Here is a 27,135-nt window from a genome sequence, read left to right as displayed (position 1 = left end):
TTTTCGCAGCAGACTCAGGTAAGCAGTTCCAGAAAACATTTTCCAGTTATGAGTTTTTTTTATGAGATCTGAAACCACTCTGTTGTTCCTAACCATTTCTTCACGCAGATGTTTAAAAAACTTTAAATTCTGTTTAGATTATTATTGGTTAAATCGAGAAATAATTTCAGATGCGTCGCCCTTTGGTCCATTCTTGAGTCGTCACGTTCGTCAGGTAGATCCCAATACGATTCAAGATGTTCCCGTCAAAGTTCGCCGGCGGAGTGAATGCCTTTAGGCCTAGCGTTGTAAGTAGACAGGATTCGTCAGCTTTATGTGCCATCAGTTTCTCGGATATTCATCTTTTTAAGGCTTGACGGTTTACGCAATCGATTTTATGCATTTCTTGTCTGGCTCGTAAACAGATCATGCCTCTGAGATATTCTTTTTGTAAGGAAAGGGGGACTTTAAGACTGCTAAATTTCAATTTCAAGGGCCCACACCAATAAATGTAACAACAACAACAGCAACTCTTCTTTCTTTGCCCTTCAGCTTTTCCCATTCTTTATGGGGTCACTGTTTCATGTCAGCCTTCTCTATCTCCATCTTCCTCTGTCCTGTGCATCTTGCTCTCTTAGACCCTTTTCCTTCATGTCCTTCAATCATTTATCTTTCCACCTGATTGAACTTTGACCTTCCCCTCCCTCTTCTGTCCTCCACCTCCAGTTTCATAACCCTCTTACATACGTGTTCTCTTCTCAACAGCAACAACAACAACCAACAAATGTTTACATGTACTAAATCATGTGCTGATTATTTGACCAAAATTCTCCATTAATTGGAGCACTTTGACACGTAACTTCCATCTATTACTTTCCTCAATCATCTCCTTTTGAAGTTTCCTCCTGTTGTACACTTTTCAGACCTTTTAGCTGTTAATTAACGTTTCAGCGCTGAATGACCTCTTAGGTCCAATGCAGCTCTTGGTCTTTGAGTCTGAGTTCTGTATTCTGTTCTGTTCTGTGCAAGAATTTCCTTGCATAGAATAGAACAGAATGTATTAGTGGATTGGTTTGTTTGCAAGTTATAAAATCTGTTATTTTCCTAGTTTATAAAATCTCTTATTCGCCAGTTATAAAATAATTTATTTCCAAGTTTATGAAACTGATTTTGTTTTATGTCCAAGTTTTGAAATCTATTTAGTTTCCAAGTTATAAAATATGTTTTTTTTTTACCGAGTTATAAAATAGTTTGATTTCATTTATGAAATTGTTTTGTTTCACAGTTCTAAAATTTGTTTTAGTTTCTGAGGAGTTATAAAATCAGTTTTTAAGTTATGAAATTTAGTTTTTAAAGTTATAAAAATCTTTATTTTAGTACAAATATGTTTTATTTCTTAAATCTGTTTTATCTCCAAGTGATAAAAATCTCTTTCTTTTCAAAGTTATACAACTGCGTTAACCGAGTTTATAAAAAATGTTTTTATTTCAATTATAAAATTGTTTTTGTTTCATAGTTCTAAAATGGTTTTTTTTTCCTGAGTTATAAAATAATTTTTTTTAAATAACAAAATATTTATTTAGCTATAAAATGTTTTATTTCTTAAATAATCTGTTTTTTGTTTTCCAAGTGATGAATTCTGTTTCTGAGTTTATGAATCTGTTGATTTCCCAGGGAGCCCTGAGCAGCCGCCCCGTCTTCACTCTCTAACAGCCAACGACCGCTTCGAGGGAGCCCCGCCCGTGGTTTTTCGGCGCCAGACCCCGCCCACGCCCACAGCAGTTTCTTCAGACCGCAGTACTTCGGACAATGGTACCTCTGGGTTCTACTAAAAAAAAAACTTAACTCTTCACTCTCTCGATGGCACGCTAACGACATCAAGAATATATACATCTTTCTTTCGAAGTCAGCTGCAATGCCACATAGGCCTAGCCACGCTCTTTGTTTAGTTTGCTAACCACTCTGTTGTTTTTTATTTCTCTGCTGATTCTATTCTTCAAAAACTGCTCTGTCTGTTGATCAGTGTTGTAGCCTGTCTTTCCAACACAGTTCTTTTGTTTACCCTTTGTTCTAGCGCTGTTGATTGGTTCAGAAAACTGCTCTGCGTTGTTGATCATTGTTGTAACCAGACTTTCCAACCCAGGCTTTATTTTTTCCTTTTTTTTTATCTGTGATATAGTCTTGAAAGTGTGAATTAAGCTCTTCATTCCCTTTGCTAACCACAAACTCCATTTTTACCTCTGATCTTGTGCTGTCGACTTTCTGATTCAGAAACACTGCTCTGTGTTGTTGATCAGTGTTATATAAACCAGTCTTTCCAACCAAGTCTTACGTCAGGTCTTTTTATTTTCGATCTGTGATACAGTCTTGAAAGTCTGAAGTCTTTTCCCTGTTCCAATCTAACCTTCATAGCTTTGTTTAGGTGTGAATACTAACAGCCTTGCTATGAACTTCAGTCTCAGATTTATCAATACTCAGTACTTCGTACCTGTCAGAGTTCGCTACCAACTAATACCAGCGTCTCCTATATCTGTCACTTTTTTTTCACGTTTTACACCTTTTTGGCTTTTTGGCTTTCTGTGAAAGGTTAAACGTGTAAGTGAAAAATGAATGACGGCCAGTAAATTGGAATTTGATGAATATGAATATTGACAGCAACAGATGTAGACGTTTTTTGTTTTGAAATACTGAAATAAATAAGATGCGAAAATATTTTATTTTGTTTTTGTGTGTAAAGTAGATCGTGACTATCATCAGTTTGTGTGACGAATTTGAAAGAAAATCCATAGACATATTTGTGAAGGACTAGGTATGACTCATATGTATTTTGTGTTATTCGTTTATTGCTAAATGAACGTCTTCTTTATTTTTCTCCGTTATCTTTCGAGAGCAAACTTCAGTCATGATCTTGGCTTGCATGCTGATAGGCCACTTGTTCACTGTGGTGAACGATCTAGTATACAGCAAATAAATTATTTTTCCACTTGTGTTGGTTTATTTCCCAATGATTTTTTGCCTTTGTTTTATACTATATAGTATATAGATATACACACATACATGTATGTATATAAACATATATGTACATATGTGTATATTTATGTACATAATTAATGAATTATATATATATATATAAACATATATATATATATATATATATATATATATATATATATATATATATATATATATATATATATATGCTTAAAAAATCACTGTAGATGCACGTGACTTCATAAATAAGCGAATCCCACAGGAAAAATGATAGTCAGAAATACCAAGCGCTTTCGTCTTTACTCAGACATTGTCAAGGAGTTAATAAAGTACAATTGGAGAGAAAGGTCTCGGGTACAAAACAAGATCAAGAGTACCAGATAGTTAAATGTCAAAAGGGTAAAAATTAAAAGAGATAATCCAGGATTATCGGATATCACACGGTCACAAACCTAACCGAAATTACAAAGTACCTTTACAGTCCAAAACATGTAAAAACTGAATATATTAATTTTGTTGCTTATATTTATCTACAATTTTTTTCACTAATGAAAGCATCAAGTTTAAATAAACCAAGACTTAAATTTAGAACATTTCTATTATTTGACTTTATAAAAACAAGATTCAATGATATTCCTTTTAACTGTGTCATTACATGGGATTAAGGCTCTTGCTTGGGACTCCAGTTAATAGGATGGGTCTAAATCTCTCATATGCACGAATAATGACATTCGATATTTGCCCAGTCCTCACAGAATATTGATGTTGTTTGAGACGTTGTGAAAGAGATTTACCGGTCTGTCCGTAATAGACTATCACACTTTTTGCAAGGAATTTCATATATGCAGCCTGGAAGATCTTTAGGAGAATTTTTTATTATTAAACTCTTGACATTAATATTACTGAAAACAACATTTATGTTAAAAAAAACTTTAGAATTAAAAAAAAAAAAAAAGCTTTAGAATAGGAATATCTAAAAACCTTTCATCATAGGGTAATTTTAGAATGTTATGCTTACTCAAATTCAAGTTTGTCATTAGTTGAATAAAATGTTTTTCTAGATCTCCTTTCCATGCCGCATCTATAAAAGTCCTTGGGTATTTAAGTTTCAATGCAATATCATAAATAGTTTTAATTCAGCGTCAATAAACTGCGGGCTACAGACACGTAAAGCCCTTAGGAACATCCCAGAAAAAACAGAGAATTTAACATTTTGATGGTGATTGGAGTAGTAATGAACAAAAGAGGCAATGTTAGTTGATTTTCGAAAGACTGAAAAGGTGAAATTTCTATCATTTCTATGGACAGTTACATCAAGAAAATTCAAATTACAATTTCTTTCTTCCTCTACAGTACATTTTATAGAAGGGACCGAATTATTGAGATTATTAAGGATTCCTGGAGATTTTCGTGAACTGTCCAAATACAGAGATATCATCCCACCAAATATCTAAACCAAATAACTTTTTGGGCAAATTCTTGGTACAAAGAGTTTTGTCTCAAAAAATTCCATGTAATATTGCTAAGGAACAGCTATGCCACACTTTTGTACAAAAAATTCCCCATTAAAACAAAACAAATTTACTATCTTTGATACATAACCTTATGAGACTAATGCGGTTTGCTACACTTAAGGGAATGTCATGACGTTCTAATTCCTCCTCCAAATATTCAAGTAAGTCATCTACAGGCACTTTTGTAAATAAAGAGACATCATCAAACTAACCATATTAAAATCAAAATTCAAATTTAAACTATTCAATTTGTTTATAAATCAACAGTTGTTTTTAACATTCGTGTTAGAAATGTTTCCTACCAAAGGAGTAAGAATTTTTAGAAGCCATTTAGATAAACTATACGTAACTGGTCCCACTGAACTAATAATTGGTCTGATGGGGTTATTGATTTTATGTGTCTTGACTAAACCATACATATAAGGTAGGGAAGCGCATTGCGGTGTAAACTGTTTAATCAAATGGTCAAAGCTTTCAAAATGGATTTATTTGTTTATTAATATGGGAGTTCACTGTCTGTGTAGGTCAGACCTCAGTTTCGTATAAGTATCAGTATCATTTAGCAATGTCATTATTTTACTTATATAGTAACTTTTATTCATTATTACCACTGCATTAGATTTATCTGCTTTTGTCACTTTCACTGTTTTCGTCTTCTTTAATTTTCTTAAAAGCCTGGAGAAATCTCACGGGTACATTAGGGGAGAAGGTTTACTCATAGCACCATACACAATACCTTTACAAATACTGATATCCTCAGGGCATAGGTTTTGATTAAATTTTTCTAAATAACAAAAGGATTTAGAGATGTCGACACAGTACAGGTTACCATTAGATACACAAAAGCTTAACCCATATCCCAAAGCCGCTGTCGTAGTTATTGATTCCACAAGTGGGATTAACCAGGTTCCAGAGGAAAGCTTAGTAAATAACTAATAGTTAAATACATAAAATGCTGCTTGGCAAAGCTTCAAAACTGCACAAAAAATGTTCGGTCGTGTCCCATGAAACTCTTAGCCGCGCCCATGGAACTCTGCCATGATCTGTTGGTCGGCTATGTTAGTACCTACAGTGAGCCAGAAGTACGATTATGGCTAACCGTCACTCTTTAAACAATAAAACTACTGAGGCTAGAGGGCTGCAATTTGGTGTTTGATGATTGGAGGGTGGATGGTCAGCATTCCAATTTGCATCCCTCTAGCCTCTGTAGCTTTTAAGATCAGAGGGCAGACGGACAAACTTAAATTATACCTGACATTTAGGCTCGATTCGTAGTAAGGTCCGTCACGGTCCGCTCTCGATCCGATCATGATTTCCTCAAAGCTTTAAACTACTCGCTCGTCAATACAAACAGACAAACGGTCCGCTCTCGATCCGATCATGGTTTCCTCAAAAGATATGATTGACGAGCGATAGTTCAAAGCTTTAAAACACACACACACAACACACACACGCATATATATATATATATATATATATATATATATATATATATATATATATATATAAAAGATCACACGAAACTTTATGTTGGTAGGTAAAGACACTTTATGCTACAGCTCCCAAATGAAATTCACTACGCCTATTGGTGTGTCACTGGTTGAATTTACGTATCAAACAAGCATTCATCAAATAATCCCTATTCTCCTAAGAAAAGGAGTAACTTTTATATTCACAGCGTAGGAAATAACGCTGCCGAATAGAACATCAGGCCGTTTGCGAATGATTAAAGGACTTTAAAACTGCTCTGCGGTATCTGAAAGATGACTGCCTTGGCTTTGATGACGTCATCATCGAGAGTTGGTTCAGTCAAAGGAGCTTCAGAATGAGCTTTCCAAAATCGCCCATGAAATTGGAAATATAAATGCTTGTATTATTATATATATATTTTTAAAACGCTGAATTTTATTGAACTATCCTATTCAGCATTATTCGCGTTGTTAGAAAGATATATACCCATTTTTGATTGTAAAGGTGTATGGGCAAATTTATGATCACAACATCATCATGAACAGTGGCAGTTCTCCCCTCTATGACGATCACTTCAAGTATATACGGGCTCCGGAAGTATCATTTACGCGCCGTCAAATCCGCGTTTAGTGTATTTTATTAATAGTGTGACGTTATAATCGTGTTATAATGCGTATTTTGATCAAGAAGCGCGGGACTAACTCATCTAAACAGGAACCAGTAATACCACTGGCCTCTTAGGAACTTCTGTCTCTCAGATCGTAAGTGTTACTATTTTAGCATTATGGAGTAATATTTAGTATTAATTTTCGGGCATATATCGCGTGCTTTTCGAGAACCGTTTATCGTTAGGATTTAATCGTTGACTGGTCTTAAATCGATAACGCGTATTTTCTCGGGAAGTACAACTATAGGCCTAGGCCTAGAAGTCACGTGTTTAGTTGTTGTTTTAAAATACATCGGTTGAGGTTATTTTTTCGGAGACTCCAGCCATCGCCCACGTAGTAATTTATGTATTTATTTGCTAAAACCCTCTCTAAAACAAATAAAATTAATTATCGATACAGAACCTGCACAAATTCTAAATATAGCAAGGAATCAGATTGCGACTTGTAATAAAATATGGCCCCCAACCCGCCATAATTAATATGGCTAAACTTGTAAACCAGTAAGCACCCTTAGGTCACGTTAGGTTGGTATTTTTAGCTGCTTCTAGTGCCCTATCATTCCCTAGCCATTTTTTGCAACCAAAATGGTTTTGCAATGAAAATGGCTGGCTGGAGTCCTCTGAAAATCGACCAAGCTGACAACTTAGAAAATGTCAACATATCTGCCTTGCCAATGAACTTCAATGGAATATATATGCAATTCAGTCCGTATTTTTTCTTATATTTAGTTAGCAATGTTTTTACGAATAAAAAAGTCGTAAACCGTAACAGTAGCCACAACGTTTTGCTTAGCAGCTGCCGTACGATGTACCTATATATAAGGTGAACCTCGGGTTTGTATCATTGTGGTGTTTGCGTATGGTAACACTGCGTCCTGGGCTTAGATAGTTACATTCAGCTTACACTTAACAATAAAAATATCCTATTTCGAATATTAACGGTGTAATTCGCATAATTAAATCATGAAAACACTTTTCAGTTGTAAATGTTCGCCAAGATATCCTTTTATTTACCTAAAAATTACACTATTTAAAGCCCCAGACGCAGTGTTACCATGCGCGACCACTACAGGCGGATGAACAGATGGAAAAAAAAAAAAAACAGAGTATAGTTTATCTGTAATTTATAATTCGGTTAATTTTTATCGAGAATAATAATACTAAGGAAAGTATCCACTAAAGGCCACATTAAGATAAAATATGTTTCCTAAGTTAGATGAAATAACCGTCTCTTTGTAAGTCAGGTTACGTCATAGTAGCCATGAGCGCGAAATTTAATTAAGGTTGGTATGGTGTTAGCGTCCCATCTCGGTGGTCGCGGGTTCGATTCTCGGCCATTCCATTGAGGAGTGAGAGATGTGTATTTCTGGTGATAGAAGTTCTCTCTCGACGTAGTTCGGAAGTCACGTAAAGCCGTTGGTCCCGTTGCTGAATAACCGTGGTTCCATGCAACGTAAAAGCACCAAAAACAACAAACAAACAAACAATTAAGGTCAGTTTTTAGGAAAAGTGGGAACTTGCCGTTGGGGTTGTGTGCGGGTGGAGGGGAGGGTTAGGGTGGGGGTGTTGGTGATAGTCAGGATGTCTACTTTTTGCATTACTACTAGATAATTCAGTTATTAATTATTCTTACTGTGTATAGTAGTTCGCAGTAACATAAGCAATCATTGCCAAATATCGACGGTGGTGTATTTAGATATTTTTTTTTTTTTTTTTGGTTTTTTTTTTTTTTTTTTTTTTGCATATGAAATCGAGTTTGGGTTGCAGTAGACTTGTATTATCGTAGTTTTAGGAAAAAATTTGTCTGATTTGTGGTTAAATTATGGTTTTATTATATATTTGTTTTAGTTCTTCATGTGTGGTATTAAACTGGTAGGTACCCAGTGATAATTTTTTGTCAAGGAATAGAATGTATCAATCAACGCACTTTTGTGATACTGCTTCCAATGTTCGTTGACAATTCCGTATTCGATAGTGCCTTCGTAAAATGTATTTCGGTAATGTGAGAGGCTCTGGCCTGTAAATGAAATGTAAAACATTCATTTAATCTAGGTGCATCACTATACCATGACCGGAAATAATAAGTAAAACACCAATAAGTATATGAGAGAGTGTCTTTTTCCTAAATATATATAGATTAAAAAAGGGGGGAGGGGGGATGGGAGGAGGAGGTCTTCTTCGGCCAATTGTGCACAAAAAAAAAAACAAAAGGTCGAAAGCTCTCATATTTTTAACCTTTTTTTGTATTTTGTTAAAATACAGTCTCTCATATACATCAATGTAGCTTTTTAACCATTCATACTAATGTGCTGTGCATTAATTAAGGATTATATCTGGGAGCTTATTTGTTGCTTAAAGATTGTGGGAAGTGAACAAGGTTTCTGCAGTTTAAAGGGAAAGAGCGCAGAATATGGCTCATGAGAGAGAGAGAGAGAGAGAGAGAGAGAGAGAGAGAGAGAGAGAGAGAAAGGAAAAATATCTTATTTTTGTGTATGTAATATGCATAATTTCGGAAATGTCTTTTCATTGTTGTTTACCCCGGAATATGACGTAGTTTGTAGCATGTGGCTATTTCTGATCATTGTATGTTGAAAGCCCCAATAGGGTTAAAGATTATCGTTAGCCTACATCAGAACTGGCTTTGAAACCTTCATAGAAACCTGAGTTATGGTGTGTTTATTTGTAAATTTTAACTGAAATTTTCATTGATACACGTATGAAAATGTACGTTAATTGTCACCTGTACGTATTAGGATTATGTGTTGGTATTTTAATTCTAATTACTTTTACTGGGATGACATTACTATTATTATTAACCTGAAGCATCGGATTGGGAGTTCTTCGTCCCATGATGCAACATAGACTATGGACACTAAAGTTATGATAAAAGGAAGCCGTTGTGCTATTGACATACCCAGGATTTCATTCGTGGTTGGGCAGGGCATATACACTTTAATTCGCTGATCATTTACATGAAGCTTTTGATACTCAGTCATTGACTGCATATTTTATTTTTAGATTGTAGTGTTCCAGTTAATCTTCTTTGTTTTCATGATTTAAATTTTACTGTTTCTTGACGGGGGGTTGTTTAGATTGACTTTTTAGAAGCATACTTTCGCGCATGAATTTTGCAAAGATTTATTTGTGTATACCAATTGAAAAATGTTGGCCGGTAACGTTTTCTTTTTACTTCCATGAGAAAAGAACTGTGTTTTAAGATTTATGTATGGGTGACTCATAAATAATGGACTTTAGGCCTCTTTCGATGTACATCTAGATCATATGCTGGCCAAGAGCTCCTGAAGATTTTTATAATTTACAAAACAAATTAAGCTTTTAGTTAAATATATTAGATTTCATAGGCGGCTTTTGTTAATTTGACTTAGATAACTTAAGCGAAATAACCTTAGCATCATGCCATGAAATTCTATGCACTTCCTGAATATCCCTTTGCTAAATTATTGAAAATATTGAAAGTAGTATTTATGCTGATATATTAATTGATATTCGACTTATTTAACCTTGATGCCGCCGAGTGGCTAAGTCAGCTGTCATCCTTAAAAGGCATAAACTAGAATCCAGGTCAGTGTCCGTGTGGTCATAAGTAATTCAGGGTAATGGGTAGATTACAGTTCAGTTGACCCGGGCCGTGTAACACCATCTTGCCCGGTCCGTAAATATCCCTCCGCCAAGGTAAGTAGTTCTCGCAGATCCCCGACCCGCAGCCGACCAAACCCGACCAACCCCACCCACGGGACCGACCCGGCCCGAACCCGAACATGCATCAACATGAAAAGCACAACAAACGGCAGCATCCTGTTGGTATTAGTCCCGCCGATTCTCTTCGATATTTTTTTAATCTTGCCCAACTAATCTTTAGGACCTCCAATTTAATTTACAGTATTCTATATTTTTTCCCATGCCCAACTGAACTGTAAGAGCTCCATTTTTTTTTCCTTTGTTATGCTATTTTTTTTTCCCCTGCTTGCCCAACTAATTTGCAGGAGTTCCATTTTTTTTTCATTATTCGATATTTTGACTCTTGCCCACGATAGTTTTACCCGTGCCAAACATAATCTGTAGGAGATACATTTTTTTCCCATTATTCGATATTTCCTTTTTTCCAAATTTGCCCAACTCATCTGTATGACCTACATTTTTTTTTTATTCTGCGATACATATTTCCAGGTACTAGTATCCGCTAGGATAACTAGTTACCTGGAACGGACCTTGCCCGACCTTGCCCGACCCTTCAGTCTGTTCCTGCTTCTCAGCCAGTTCAGTGCTTCGTCATAACTACCATGTCTTCTTCTGCCGAGAATTTGTAGTGTCCCGACGAACGATCCCCCTAGTTAGTTATTTAATGAAAACAGGCCTCTTGGGGGATTTTAGTGGCGTGTGTAAGGCCTGTAATGAAGGCAAAACACCGTCGGGCCTCTTCAAAAAAAGGGGAAACCCAGTTTTCAATGGCGGTGCAAACGCAAGGCACTGCCGCAAATACATCTCAATTCTCCACGGGTCATTCTTCTCGGGGTCCCATCTCTCCCTGAAGAGCTCTTAGTGCTTATCCACGGATGGGTTCACGGACGCTTCCCAGAAATATATGCAACTTAATCTGAGGATCGCTCGCCCAACACTCTTGTGGACTGGTTTACAATTTCTGCCGGGACGTTTGTGTCGATATTTCTGGTGATGGACAATCGAAAATTGGCGGACCTGGTCACGTGGTCGAGATTGACGAGTCCAAGTTTGGTAGAAGGAAATTCAACCAAGGGAGACTGTCGATGGTTGTTGGGTTCTCGGCGGGATTGACCGCCAAACAAAAGAAACATTTTTTCAGGTTGTACCAGACAGGAGTACAGAAACACTTCTTCCTATTTTAATTGATAACATACATCCTGATTCAATTGTCATTTCTGATTGCTGGAAATCATATCACACTTTAAGTCAACATTTCAAATCACACAAAAACATTAATCACACATTGCATTTTGTAGACCCACACGAGAAAACATACACACAAACACGATAGAATCTACTTGGCGGGTTTTTGAAACGAAATGTCTTACCTAGAAGTGGTACAGTAAAAAATTTGTATAATTCATATTTCGCTATGTATTGTTGTAAAAAAACGTTACCTAACTAAAGTTGATTGTCCATTTAAAGCATTTTTAGATTTAATTAAACGTGTATATCAATTAAATAAAGTAGTTTCAACACCGCCAAATTGAAGGCCAATGTCGCTGAAAACAAACAATCACGAGACGTCGCTCCCGCTGTACAAACGGATTCGTCACTCCACCCGTGCCCTCGTCCACAAATTCCCCTTGTTCAGTCATCTCGGAAAACAACAACCCGTCCCGCCAAGAAAAAAAAAAAAAAAATCCTCTACCCAGAAGATTTGAACGACTCGGATTTCTCTTATTAAGTTCTATATTTCTGGGGGGGGGGGGGGGGGGGGTGGGGGACCGGCCAATCATTGGGCGACTAGCAACATCTCCAAGGTAAGGTTGTCAATGTAAATGCACGTTATTTTAATTATTTTGGCCCAAATTAAGCACGCCATTGTTATTTCCGCTATGCTGAATTCAGGCACGCTCAACACATCCGAACATTCACGTTCGCTAGAAGTCCACGTGTTCGAACGCAGTCCATGTGTTCGAGCAAACAACGTGGCCTTGCTTTAACCATGTATTCTCGGAAATATTCATTTTGTTTAGTTATCAGTAAGGAATATTACGGGTGCCAGCCATATGTATGGACAAGTTATATTGGTTAGATATTTATAATTGTTAACTTACTACACAGGGGGGTCCAGGGGGGTGAAGCCCCCCAGCCAGGTAAGGCCATGCAGACTTAGTTTGGTTAGGTCGGTTCCTTTGGTTAGGTAGCAATCACTGTTAGTATACTATACTGGGGGCCCCCGGCCAGGTAAGGACGTGGAGACTAACTATGGTTAGGTTGGTTCCTTTGGTTAGGTAGCAATCACTTAATATAACTATACTGGGGGGTCCAGGCCAGGTAAGGGCACGCTCCCTGCCTAAGTTTGGTTAGGTTGGTTTGTTTGGTTACGATCACCGGAGCTCCTACAGTTTTAGTTGGAACAGGAGCTCCTACAGTTTAGTTGGAACGGGAGCTCATACAGTTTAGGTTGGCCACTGGTTTCGTTTGCTAGGGTTTCGTGGTTTTTAGTGTTCATTGCCGTTGTTTGGTTAGCCTAACACAACTGGGGATGGGACCTCCTACATTTTTGTTGGTACGTGAGCTCCTACAGTTTACTTGGCAACGGGTTTCGTCTGCTAGGGTTTTGTTGTTTTTTTGTGTTCATTGTCGTCAGCTGGGTTTTCCCCCAACCCCCCACCCAAAAACCCGTTTTTCCCCGGTTTCCTAATGGCTCCCCCCTTACCGTTTTCATTTACTCGCATGTACTCCCCCACCCAAAAACCCCGGTTCCCAAAAAGGGTCCCCCATTATCGTTTTTATAGGTTTCGGGTTTTTAAACCGGGCGCCAAAACAAAGCGTCCGCCATCTTGTTTGTATTGCTCCGCCGTTCCATAGCAGACGGAACCCGTGGACAACTGAACTGTAAGCGCTCCGTAATTCATTGTAGGTGTAAGTTATTTTGAAGGTATAATTAATTTGGTATTAGGTAATCTCTCTCTCTCTCTCTCTCTCTCTCTCTCTCTCTCTCTCTCTCTCTGATGATATAAAGGTAAATACGGAGATATATAAAATATTAGAGAAAATAGTGGATAAATATATACCGAAGAAGAAAAGTAAGCATCAATCATGCATACCAAGAGACAGAAGGATCTTGTTCCAGAAAATCAGAAAGTGGAAAAAAGGTCTTGCAAAGAAAAAAATGCATGGAAAGTGATTGAACTAAAAAGTAGATAGAAAATGCAGAACAAAAAAAAAAGATTATACAATCCAAAAGAAAATTAAAAAACGGGACTTGGAAGAAAAAACCCTAGTAAATATCAAGCAAAACCCCAAACTATTATACTCGTATGCAAAAAAGATGAATAAAAGAAGAATAGAAATAGGCACTCTAAGAATTGAAGGGAGATTAACGAATGAAAAAAATGAAATATGCAACATATTGGCAGAACGATATAAGAGAGAATTCACCCCTACCCGAAATTTGAGAGTGAAGATAATGATATAGAAGTAAGGGATGAAATAGTGAATATTTAGCAGACATAGATATTAATGAAGCGGATATTGTGTAGGCTATTAATGAAATTAAAAATGGAGCTGCAGCATTGGGGCCTGATGGTGTTCCCCTGCTATTTTGTTAAAGAAAGTAGTTCATTCTATCGCAAAGCCACTTGCAATATTATTAAGACAAAGTGTAGATACAGGCAAGATTTATGATGAGCACAAATTAGCATATATTACCCCTACTTTCAAAAGTGGATTAAGACTAGAGCAAGGTATTATAGGCCTGTGAGTTAACATCACATATTATGAAAGTGTATAAAAGGGTAATGAAGAAAAATATTATGAAACATTTAATAAAAATAATTTGTTTAATATAGGACAACATGGTTTCCGTACCCGGAAAAAGTACACAAACCCAACTGTTAGTCCACCGTGAGAACATATACACATATGAAAAGCGGAATGAAACAGATGTGGTTTATCTAGACTTTGCAAAAGCTTGACAAGGTAGACCATAATATATTAGCGAAGAAAATTAGAAAACATAAAATAGTGGATAAAGTAGGAAGATGGTTAAAAGAATTTTTACACAACAGAAACAGATAGTTATTGCAAACGATGAGGAAATCGGACGAAGCTAAGGTAATATCCGGTGTGCCACAAGGTACGGTGTTAGCGTTCATTAATGTTTGATTATTATGATTGCAGACGTAGACAGTAATGTTAAGACTCGGTAGTGATGAGTTTCGCCGATGACACAAGAAAAGTAGAGAAATTACTTGTGATGAAGATAGGAACGCGCTACAAAGAGACCTTAACAAAGTATATGATTGGGTAGAAGGTAAACAGGATTGGTATTTAACTCTGATAAATTTGAATCAATAAATTATGGAGACAGAGAAGGAAAGCTATATGCATATAGGGGACCTAATAATGAGACAATCAACAAATAAGGAAGCAGTTAAAGACCTTGGCGGGATGATGAATAGGAACATGTTATGCAATGATCAAATAGCAATTTCTATCGGCAAATGTAAAGCAAAAATGGGAATGTTGTTACGGCAACTTCAAAACAAGAAAAGCTGAACACATGATTATGCTTTATAAAACATATGTTCGTATCCACTTGAATATTGCAATATGATATGGTACCCACACTATCAAAAGGATATTGCACAAATAGAGAGTGTACAAAGGTCCTTTACAGCTAGAATAGAAGTTAAGGACCTTGACTACAGGGAAAGACTACAATCCTTAAAATTATATAGCTTAGAAAGGAGAAGAGAACGCTATAATGATAATTCAGGCATGGAAACAGATAGAAGAATAGCCGAAAACATCATGGAGCTAAAAATATCAGAAAGAGCAAGCAGAGGTAGATTAATAATGTCCAAAACTATACCAGGAAAAATAAGGAAAGCACACAGGACATTAATACCACTACGCACCAGCATCGATAATGCAGCGTCTATTGAATGCGTTGCCAGCTCATATGAGGAATATATCAGGAGTGAGCGTAGATGTGTTTAAGAATAAGCTCGACAAATATCTAAGCTGCATCCCAGACCATCCAAGATTGGAAGATGCAAATATACCGGAAGATGTACTAGCAACTCTCTGGTAGACATTAGAGGTGCCTCACACTGAGGGACCTGGGGCAACCCGAACAAGATGTAATGTCTGTAAGGTCTGTAAGGTCTCTCTCTCTTAACGATGTTTTGCCAAGCTCTTATATCCAATATGTTTGCTTGTAACGTTGTGCACTGTTCATAGTCTTATTGCCAACACTGTTCACCAGTTTTTTTCCGGTGCACTGTTCACAGTTTTATTCGTGTGTACAGTTCAATTTTATTCCTCTGCTCTGTTCACAGTTTTATTGCTGTGCACTGCAGACAGTGTTATTGCTGTGCACTCTACACTGTTTTTTATTACCGTGCACTTTACACGATTTTATTGGTTTGCTGTTCACAGTTTTATTGGTATGAGCTGTACACAGCTTTATTGTGCGCTGGTCACAGTTTTATTGGTGTGCACTGTACATAGTTTTGATATCGTGCACTGTTCAGTTTTATTGGCGTGCACTGTTCAGTTTTATTTCCGTGCATTGTTCACAGTTTTATTGCTGTGCACCTGCACCCAGTGTTATTGCTCTGCATTGTTCATAGTTTTATAGCTCTGTACTGTTCAGGTATATTGCTGTGTGCTGTACACAGTTTTATTGCTGTGCTCTGTAATTTATACAAGACTACTCGAATTGTCACGTTTTTCTTGATAGGCCTAATTGTAATTGTGATTTTTCTTTGGCATTTATTGCCTTTAGTCACTTGTTTTTTCTGTTACATAGCAACTAAAAATTTTTAAAAAAAGCTCTAAGTATTTAATTCATCACTTTTTTTTGCGTTAAATATTATTTAAGCAAGACTTTAGCCTCTTTTTGCTATGTGGCCCATGTGTGTCCCGAAAGTGGTTAACTGCTGTTTCGATAATGGGAAAAAAAGAGGTTAACTGCTGTTTCGATAATGAAAAAAAAATGGTTAACTGCTGTTTCGATAATGAAAAACAGTGGTTAACTGCTGTTTCGATAATGAAAAAAGTGGTTAACTGCAGTTTCGGATTAAGAAAAAAAAGTGGTTAAAATGCTGTTTCGATAATGAAAAAAAAGTGGTTTAACCTGCTTGTTTTTCGATAATGAAAAAAAGTGGTTAAACTGCTGTTTCGATAATGCAAAAAAAAAAAAAAAAAGTTAACTGCTGTTTCGATAATGAAATAAAGTGGTTAACTGCTGTTTCCGATAATGCAAAAAAAAAAAAAAAAGTTAACTGCTGTTTCGATAATGAAAAAGAGTGGTTAACTGCTGTTTCGATAATGAAAAAAAGTGGTTAACTGCTGTTTCGATAATGAAAAAAAGTGGTTAACTGCTGTTTCGATAATGAAAAAAAGTGGTTAACTGCTGTTTCGATATTGAAAAAAAAGTGGTTAACTGCTGTTTCGATAATAAAAAAAAGTGGTTAACTGCTGTTTTGATAATGAAAAAAAAGTGGTTAATTGCTGTTTCGGATAATGGAAAAAAGGTGGTTAACTGCTGTTTCGATCAATGAAAAAAAAGTGGTTAACTGCTGTTTTGATAATGAAAAAAAGTGGTTAACTGCTGTTTCGATAATAAAAAAAAGTGGTTAACTGTCGTTTCGATAATGAAATTATAAAAACTCTCTCCCCAAAATAATTCACCAGCGTTCACATTACAGATGATTTCAGTTCTAAGAACAATTGATGCGATGCAGCACATTTAGCCTCGGAAATCTCTAAGACCTTTGAGGTGAAGTGAATTAAAACTTATCAGTAATTGATTCCGTCTCTTTCTCGTTTCTGAGGGCGCGATTCTCTCTCCTGACCCTGGTAGCTCTCAACCTAACCCCGCTAAATGTTTCTCGTTCCCCTCTCTCTCACTTCTGTACACACACACACACACACACACACACACACACACACCACACACGTACGTTCACTAAATGTCTTTCTGTTAAGTTTTCATCAATGTTTTATATCGCTTCGACAGCCGAGCTTAATGACAAATTCCAACTTGGCTGAAAGAGTTGTTGATGATGAGGACTAAATGCTTTACTGGGCGTTCCAGTAAAATAAAGAAGAGCCAGGGCCTTTTTGAAAAAAAATGTAATCATGTTGCTTAAAGCAGACGGCTACCACTGATATTGAGGGGAAATGTTAAAAATGGCCAATTCGAAAGTCTTTCATGAGATCAGTCCATAAGTGGTGGGGGAATCAAGGAGTGAAGCTTTAAAGGATATTACGCGAAGGGTCATCTTCCTAGAACTCTGATCTCTTATATCATCAGTAAGCTAACTGTATCTCTCGCTCTCTACTCTCTCTCTCTCTCTCATTCATTTCACTCTCAGTATTTCCACTCCGTTTCTCATCTCTCCTTTGATGGCAGGCACGGCGTTTACTATCGAATCCATCAACTGCAGATAAGAGCGAGTTCATCTCGTTTTTATAGGGTCTTTTACGGTCGTATCTAATCCTCTAATAATCGCGATCTCTCTCTCTCTCTCTCTCTCTCTCTCTCCTCTGACAGACGTTGCTTCTCGGACATTCGTTTTTCGATTAACTCCTTCCCCCACAAAATCATTAGGACACTGTGAATGCACAAGTAAAACCTGCTCCTACAGATAAGTGAGCACACGATGCCTCCTCTTAGGATGGACTAACAATCTTTTGAGACATCCTAATCCTTGTAACTCCTTCCCAACATTCTCGTGTTTCTCTCAGTTCTTCACTCGTTCCGTCACCTCCTTCCTCACGCGGTGTAGAGGAATTCAATAAAGCTCCGACGCTGATGGTCCCGAATCTAACGTCAGACCGAAATTTGAATGTTGATAAAAACGGCGCAGAAGATTTAGTACTTCACTTTGTTTACTCTTATGGTTGGGAAAAGGGACCTCCTCGGGAATTGGCAAATAATTACGACGGTTCTCTGAGAGTAAGAACGCAAACTGCTCCGAATTGTAACCTTGAGAACACGGGCAAGGCGTTTCACTTTCGTCATTATCATTCGAGGTCGTAGTAGTCATGCCCCTAATGATTAAAATTGGGGAAATTCTGAAGATACTTCGAGAGGGAAGGTGTAGGGAGGAAAAGGCGACTCCTGGCGAGGGGTGAAGGGAACCCCAATTTTGCGTAACTTCAGCACAAAATTCGGCATAAAAGCGCTAGAATGTTTGCTGCAGATGGTCAGAAGGAAAATATGTATATATCCACTCTGTCAATGAAAATGCATTGGGCCATAGTAAGGTGACCGTCAAAGAGAGAGAGAGAGAGAGAGAGAGAATCAGCAGGTGGCTTCCGGTGGGGAATATAATGAATAAGCAGGCATCGAATCAGCCTCCCTGAGATGCCAAGGGATGCCAGTGGTGGATTTTTAGTAAATCATAAAAGTTGATGCAGTATGAAAAGTCAGTTTTTTTATTTTTTTTTTTTTAAGAGGAAGCACTGCAGTAACGAGTTAAGCTCTAGAACTCTCGTAGTCCCGTAATGGTTATATTGTGCATCCAGTGTCGGCGCCGTATCTTTGAAATTGTTGATGTGATTGAATGTCGATGCCTGGGCAATCAATCTGTATATTTAATCCTTGCTTACGTATGATTTTAAACTCTTTCACATCGTTGCTGTTTACAACATCTGGTGGCAGTTTATTCCATGTATCACATTATATGTAAAGAAGTTCCTACCAAGGGATGTGTTGTATCTCTTCAGTTCTAGTTTCCATCCCATTATATTATTTCATTTCTTGTTTTTCGTTAAAAGTAAATAGGATAAACAACACGATAAGTTGGAATTAAGATGATGCTGTAGCATCGTTAATCAAGAACTCAAGCTTAGATTATTAGGCATTTATCAGTATCTTTAAAACGTTAATGAACTTAATATTGACTGCCCGATTCTCATTAAGATTGAAGAGTTGAAAGAAAATGTTCGGAATTTTCTAGTTCAAAGAAAATGGTCGAAATTTTCTAGTTCATTAAACTACTGGGTAATTTCTTTTCAAAAGCAGGAAATATTTAATAAAATTATTAGAATCGGGTAAATTAGAATCAGGTAACTTTACAACTAGGTCTATTTAAAGAAAAAAATCAAGTTGCTTGAAACTGTCACAGTAATAAAGCGAATTATTTTTTTATTTACGATACAGGAGTAAATCGTTTCCAATGAAAATAATTAGAGGTTTAGAACGAATGGCTCTCGTAAGTGTCGAAGCGAAGTGTCAGTCATTAATATCGAATATAAAAGGCGACACAATCACAGTACCCACAGTTGTTTTCCCAAAGTTCTGATGAAATGGTGGTGGATCGTACCTTTGAATTCTGTCAATTTAAATGTCCTGAAAATGATTTGGATTTTGACATTTGTATCGAGAGTCGACAATGTGAGTAGTTTTACGTCAGTCTGCAATAAATTAATGTGTTCATTTTTACGTCAATTGTTTATACATTTGTTTCCCGCTTGGACCACGAAATTCATTTGCAATAAACACAGCCAATGGTCACTCGTTCCGAAGTGTTGATGAATTGCCGAAGACTGTTCATGACTGGGCTGAAACGCTGTAGTGTAAGTATAGGACGGGAAATAAGAACTTAACTGAAATCGGTTTCCTAGTTAATAACTACTATGTGAAGATATATGGACTCAAGACGGTCTCAAGCATGGGTAGGAAAATGAAGCCTTCTTGGTTAATGACCATCGTATCAATTCTTTTGTTTTTTTTTGATAAGTGTTTCTGTTCACCCGATTTGATTTTTTCGTTCTACAGATTCGATTTGGACATTCAGCTTGACTTGGCAGCTCCAACGTACTTACCAAAATGGCGAAAAGAGAAGAAGAGCAATATTCTCTGGAATTTCCTTCGTATTTGCAAACACATTTCCCCCTGAAAACGTCTCGAATCTCTTTTAAATGAGAAACACCGATGATGTAAATCATCTTCCCCGTTTTTCCTAATGGCTTTGTCTTGTTTGTATAACAGATCTCATATTTTCTTGTTTTCTTACTCAGTCCTCATTTTTTTACTATCCTTATTGTGGAAAGGACAGGGGGGATAGGGACAACAGATAGTCTCATAGAGACCAGACCCGAGCGGGACAATGGACAGAAAGGGGAAAAGAATATTGGACGGGGTCTGGACCCTAAAGGGAACACGATGGATCTTCAGCGATTGCTTTTTAATCTTTTTTCGTTTTCATCAGGGAAGATGAAAGCAACGTTTTCCTGGGGTCTAATCCCACTTGCTTTTTGGAATAATTTACTTTTTAAAGTATCTTATTTTTTTTTGTGGTCAAAATACTGCAGCATTCGCATTGTCAAGGAAAAGCAGCTGTGGTATATTGGTAAAACTTCAACAAAGTAAGAAAAATTCCTCATTCTCTTTCTTTTAGGTAGTAATCTATTTGCTGCATAAATCCTGATATAACTGAGAGGTTAAAGGAAGATGATTAATTTATTTATTTTATTTTATTAATTTTTAAAAATTGAAGGGCCAAAAAAGTAAGTGAAAGTCCTCATTCTCTTTCTTCCTGGGTAGTTACTACCCAGAAGAAAGAGAATGAGGACTTTCACGTTACTTTTTGGGCCCTTCAACTTTTAAAAATTAATAAAATAAAATAAATAAATTAATCATCTTCCTTTAACCTCTCATTTATATCAGGATTTATGCAGCAAATAGATTACTACCTAAAAGAAAGAGAATTGAGGAATTTCTCTTACTTTGTTAGAGTTTTACCAACACACCACAGCTGCTTTTCCATTTGCACCATAAATCCTATTTATTTATGTATTTTATTTTATTTATTTATTTTTGAGTTGAAGGGTGAGGAGAGCGGGTTACCACCGGATTGTAATACTTAAGCAGACATCGAAGTGAACGAACTTTCTCCATTTTTTGCTTCTTTGCTTCAACCCAAGAACTGTCTTCTGATTTCGTCAAAATGATTCCCTGTCTCTCACTTTTCTTGCATCTCTCGCTCGTCCTGTGACTGCGTCTCTCTCTTCTCTCTCTCTCTCTCTCATCCTCTCTCAATCTCTCCTCCCCTCTCTCTCCTCTCTCATTTATAAAGTGTAGATTCAAATTTCCCTACAGTCCATCTGCAGCAAACATTCCGCCGCTTTTATGTCAAAGTTTATGTTGAGGTTATGCAAATTGACGTCCCCTTTCACCCCTCAGTCCCCCCCACCCCGCACCCTCCAGGTCGAGATAAGTTTCAGAATCTCCCCCCCCCCCCTCCCCCCCCCCCCCCCCACTCCCCCCCCCCCCCCCCCCCCTCCTAGATATTTAGAGCATTACTGTTATGGCCTCGAATGATAATGGTATAGTGAGGCGCCTTGTTCGGGTGAATTACCTTCCTGACAGCTTAGGGTTCTCACTATGACTGAAATTTTGGATTCTCACTATTACTGACATTTGGCTGCATCAAGATCTGGGATCCGGGGAGAGGTAGGAATAGTTGTTTCTTTAGTTCTATGAAGTCAACTTATGACGTCATTTCAACAAACGAGGCGTCACCATCCCCTCTTTCTACACACACACACATACTCACTCGCACACACACGTAGCGCCTCAGTAGCGTGGTCGGTGTGGTGTTGGCATGCTACCTCGGTGGCCGCGAGTTCGATTCTCGGGCATTTCATTAAGGTGTGAGATGTGTAGTATTTCTGGTGATAGTTCACTCATACGACGTGTTTCGGAAGTCACGTAAAGCCTTTGGTGATCGCGTTGCTGTATAAACCACTGGGGTTCCATGCAACGTAAAAACATCATACAAACAAACAAACACACACACATGTATGTGTGCGTATGATCAAAATAATTTAGCTAATAGCAACGTCATTACTGCTAGTCATAAATCTATTTATTATTATTTACGTTTCCGAAATGACAAATCCTGCCATCAGGTCTTAACAACCAATGTAATGAGAATCCATGAGTAATATGGAGCAGAATAATATAAGTCATTCTTTTAAAAACACCGAGTACGTCAGTGAGCCTAAAATCAAACCCAAAAAGCAAAATAGCAAGTAATGAAGCAACGAAATTGTTAACATTAAAGAACAAAACCTTATCAAGAATATTAAACTAACTTTAAGGAAAAAAGTGAGCAGTAACAGATGGCCAGATCGTTTGCTTGTCGTCTGTTCAAACAGCAGGGTACTCATTATTCCCAAGAGCCAGACGGCATTGCCTAACGTAGCTATTCCCAGTTATTAGTGACGATGATACCAGGTTGTGTGTAATATTTCTCTTTTAGTGATTTTGTTTATTCTGAAATGATATTATTTTGTTAAAAATCGGTGTTCAATACTCTCTTACAGAGTAAGTCTTTAGTGTATGATTCAGTTAGCTTTCATTACCTTCCTGGATTTCTTTGTCTTTTGTTGATTTTTTATTCACATTGCTATTATTCAACCTTCTGGGGGAATTATTGTGTTCTGCTCCATTTATATCAATGTTTCTCATTGATGTGTTTACAGGCGTTATTTTGTTCTTGTTCTTTTTTTCTCTTATTATAATATCGACATTACTCTTTTTTTTTGTGTCTGTGTTTCTTTCATTTATATTTTCTCGCATAATTATTCACGTTGAGATACGAAATGATGTCGTAGCTGGACTTCATGGATTGAAACCAGATACTGGGGATCTCTCCCAGAATCTCACACCTTAACGCTGCCAAATGTTGTGCTAGAGAGAATCCTTTGTTGTTAAAAAGGTTATTCATGCTTCTCTATCGTGATTATTATTTGAGCTCATACCGGTGATGCCTGTAATTATCAAGGGTCTCTTGCATCTCTTACAGTCACTTACAGTTCGTTCTGGTTTGCCCCAGGTCCCTCAATGTGAGGCACCTCTAATGTCTACCAGAGAATTGCTAATGCATATTCCGGTATATTTTGCAGTGATAGTGACGTCATCTTGACCTGGGAGGAGGGTATGGGGAGGGGAAAGGTATCTCTCTTCCGGAGGTAAGAGGGTGTTGGGGGTGGGGGGTCTTGGTGAAGAGTGAACGGCACCTCAATTTGCATAACCTCAACATAAACTTCGGCATAAAAGCCTCCGAATGTTATCTGCAGATGGACCGAAGGAAAATATGTATACGCACTTTATACATGAAAACGCACGAGGCCATACTGAAGTGTCCATAAAGAGAGAGAGAGAGAGAGAGAGAGAGAGAGAGAGAGAGAGAGAGAGAGGCACGCGTTTTAGGAGAGAGATATCTACAGTCACGGAACTAGAGAAACAGAGAAGGTAAAAGAATGAGAGCTAGAATCTTACTGTTCTCATCTGTGGCCCCAGAGCAAAATTAAAAATGCGCAAATATATTCCAACTGGAATAAGAATCAAAAAAAATATACCTATCAATTTTAAAACTCGAAGGCAACGAACACAGAAAGAATACTTTCAGAAACTAATAGAATTAACTCTGGAAAAATGTTCAATTCATCTTCAGTGAAGCAAAAGAAATCAGTGAGGATCATCGTTTCTTTGTGGTCCAGACCCGTCCGCCGATTTTCCTCTCCCCTTCCTTCCGTCGTCTTATTCGGGCCTGGTCTATATGAGGCTATTTGGTCTGCATGCCTGTTGCGCTTTCCACCTATTCCTTGTCGAAGCTAAGCGATGATAAACCTACTGCAAGTGCTTGTGTGCAAGCAGTAATGCGTTATCACGAGGTTTAAAAGCCAACAAAACGAATAAGCAAGACTACCATAGTAGATTCACATCAACCGTGCATTTGATGTCTAGGTCAGTCCCTTGCGACGCTCCTGATTGGCTGTTGATAAGCCAATCACAGGGCTGGAAACTCTGAGTCCCTCACGAAAATTCACATGGGTAGGATCTATGTTCCACCTCCTGAGGGATACGTCTTTCAAAAGTATCCCTCAGGAGAGGTGGAACTTGCATCGAGAGACTGAGAGTTTCAAGCCCTGTGAGTGACTGGCTTATCAACAGCCAATCAGGAGCGTCGTAAGGGACTGGCCTAGACATCAAATGCACGGTTGATGTGAATCTACTATAGAAAAGTATGAAGCCCGCCATGATGCGAACAAGAACGAAGCCACAAGCAATAATGTTTCTCAGAGATTCAGGACCTTTTTCAGGGGGAAAAATAGTTTGCAAATACGTAAGAAATCCAAGATTATTGGACCCTTTTCTCCCCCCTCCCCTTCTGTGTTTTGGCAAGAAATGTTGGAGCGGCCAAGTCGAGCGGAATGTCTAAATCGAATTTGAGGAACGGATAATCAAATGACGAAGATTGAGGACTCTGAAAACCAGAGCAGAGAGAGAGAGAGAGAGAGAGAGAGGAAAATATTTTTAAGGCATAAGAGTGTAAGACGACCGTGAGATCTCATATCCTAAACAAATAGTTTCCAAATTATTTTTTAATATCAGCAGAGAGAGAGAGAGAGAGAGAGAGAGAGAGAGAGAGAGAGAGGAGAGAGAGAGGGAGAGGGGGGGGGGGGGGGGGGCGTTTGAAGGCATCAAAAGTGTAAGACGACTGTGAGATCTCATTTCCTAAACAAATACAGTTTCCAAATTATTTTTTAATATCAGCAGAGAGAGAGAGAGAGAGAGAGAGAGAGAGAGAGAGAGAAGAGAGTAATATATTTTCAAGGCTTAAAAGTGTAAGACGAACCTGAGATCTCATTTCCTAAACAAATACAGCCTCCAAATAATTTTTTAAACCGTATTTCGAAACCGGAAACTGCTATTATAATCAGAGATAACCAACGTATATATTTAGACACATTTCCGTTTATTAAACATGTGAAGCAACTTAAGAACAACCAATTAATAATACGATATTCTTTAACCGAGATGGAATTATTTTCATTGACCAAAACAGGCTGTATACATCTTTTTGTCTGCATAAGTCAAAGAGACGTCGCCCTTTGGCGAATCTTCGTATTCTCTCCTGGACTGAGACTGCCACGATTATGTTAACTCTCGTGTCGTAGTTATTAAGTAGGATTCCGATTTCGGCTTAGTTCACATTGTCTAGTTCGGGAACTAGAGCGTTTCAGTGGAATCATTAAATAAAAATCTCCAACTATAGCGTTTCAGGGGAATCATAAAAAAAAAAAAAAAGTTTGACAATTCATCAAAACTTTTGAATGAATGATCATTGGCTGTTTTTATCGCAAATGAATTTCGTGGTTCATTTGGGGACACAAATGTAAACAAATAACGAAAAATGAATATACATTTATTTTGCTACTCTGTAGAACTGGCCATAAAACTATTCGCATTGTCGACTCTGGAAATAAGTGTCAAAATCCAAATGATTTTTCCGGAAATTAAAATTGACAGTTTTCAAAGGAGCGAACCAGCGTCACATAGTCATATTCATTTGAACGGAACTTTTGAAAAACAATATTGGCATTGTGAGCGTGTTAACTTTTCTATTCCACATTGAAGGCTAATAGTTTGCTTCAGAACATTAGGGCGTCGTTTATTTTCATTCCCTAATTATTTAACAGAGTAACTACATTTATTTTCAGTCCCTAATTATTTAACAGAATAACTACTCTGTTGTAAATTGTAAGAATTTCTCTCTCATTTCTGTGACAGTCATCTGTTTAAAACAATAAAAAATAAATTTCTCTGAATTCCTGAAACACAGAGTATCTACTTATTTTATTAACACATGCTACCTAAAAATAAATTACCCAGTTATCTACTCGACCAGAAAATCTCGACCAGCTTTCTTCAATGCCTCATGTTTCATGAGAAATGTGTAATCGGTAATATGTCTATTAACGTTTTGAAAACAGTGCTTTGGATGCGATGCTATGCGCGCCATGCTGTGGTAGCCATGCTTGCCACGGCCTTACGTGGCTTTTGCTGGCATTCACATCGGATGCGAAGCTATGCTATCTGTGTCTGAGACATAGTGTTCATAGCTTCCAAGATTGCTGGGTGTGTGCGATTTTTTAGTGGACGTAGTTCGTTTGGCGCATGTGCGTTTGGGTCTCACGGCTTCACCTCCACACACACACGCATACAAAATATATAAACATGCAGAATTAGGTAGCATACACCGCTGCTCACCTTTAATTATATTACCGTCAGCATAATTATCAAAAGCGAATCAAGTCAGATCCCTGGAATAATCAGTTGACTTGAAGACTCTTGTGTTTAATAGCCTTACAGTATCACTTGAATGCAGAACACACACACACACACACACACACTTGAAAATATAGAATATACTACGAAAGTACTGGTTCAATGTCTATGTTTCGCTTACCTTTCTACCATGGGTTTAATGATAGATTTGTATGTATGTATGATGGGTGTTTATGTGCATACATATTTTGTGTGCCTTCGTCTATGAAAATTCATGGCGAAAAAATAAAAAAAATACTTAATTTTGTATATCTGGTACTGACGCTAAGCTTATGAATGAAATACCTGATAAGTTTAATTGCAAATGTAATTAGCGAGGCGGTTAGGTAGTCGGACTGGTTATAGATATACATATATACTGCTGCTGCTGGTCCAGTGCATCCTTTGGAGTTTAGGAGACGATGTTATTAAGGGAATTTCCTTAGTTACGCTCTCATTAGGGATTCTCTCTCTCTCTCTCTCTCTCTCTCTCTCTCTTGTTTATGTTTCGTCGAATTTGAACTCTCTCTCTCTCTCTCTCTCTCTCTCTCTCTCTCTCTCTCATTAACACTTATCACGTGACAGTGTATGTTTCTGTTATTTATCATTCGTAATATTTCTATCTATATTCACTTACAGTTTGATCTCCTGCTTCCTTCTCCTTTAGTATAGCTGGTTCACTT

At 37.5% G+C, this 27,135-nt stretch overlaps 1 protein-coding gene and 1 long non-coding RNA gene across 2 annotated transcripts in view; one reads left to right on the top strand and one right to left on the bottom strand.

Moving 5' to 3' along the window:
- The window catches only part of LOC135207009 (uncharacterized), a 99,438-nt gene that overhangs the window by 14,492 nt on the left and 57,811 nt on the right, over positions 1–27,135 (bottom strand). The gene's annotated exons all lie outside the window — the stretch shown is intronic.
- Positions 2–1,987, top strand: LOC135206559 (uncharacterized). The gene is made up of 3 exons (XR_010312785.1): positions 2–18; positions 171–287; positions 1,654–1,987. It is a non-coding gene; the product is annotated as an uncharacterized LOC135206559 (long non-coding RNA).

Source organism: Macrobrachium nipponense, chromosome 31, assembly GCF_015104395.2.
Source record: "Macrobrachium nipponense isolate FS-2020 chromosome 31, ASM1510439v2, whole genome shotgun sequence".
Classification (NCBI taxonomy): Eukaryota; Metazoa; Arthropoda; class Malacostraca; order Decapoda; family Palaemonidae; genus Macrobrachium; species Macrobrachium nipponense.
Note: the sequence above shows the minus strand (reverse complement) of the source record. Positions and strands in the feature narration are given on the sequence as shown.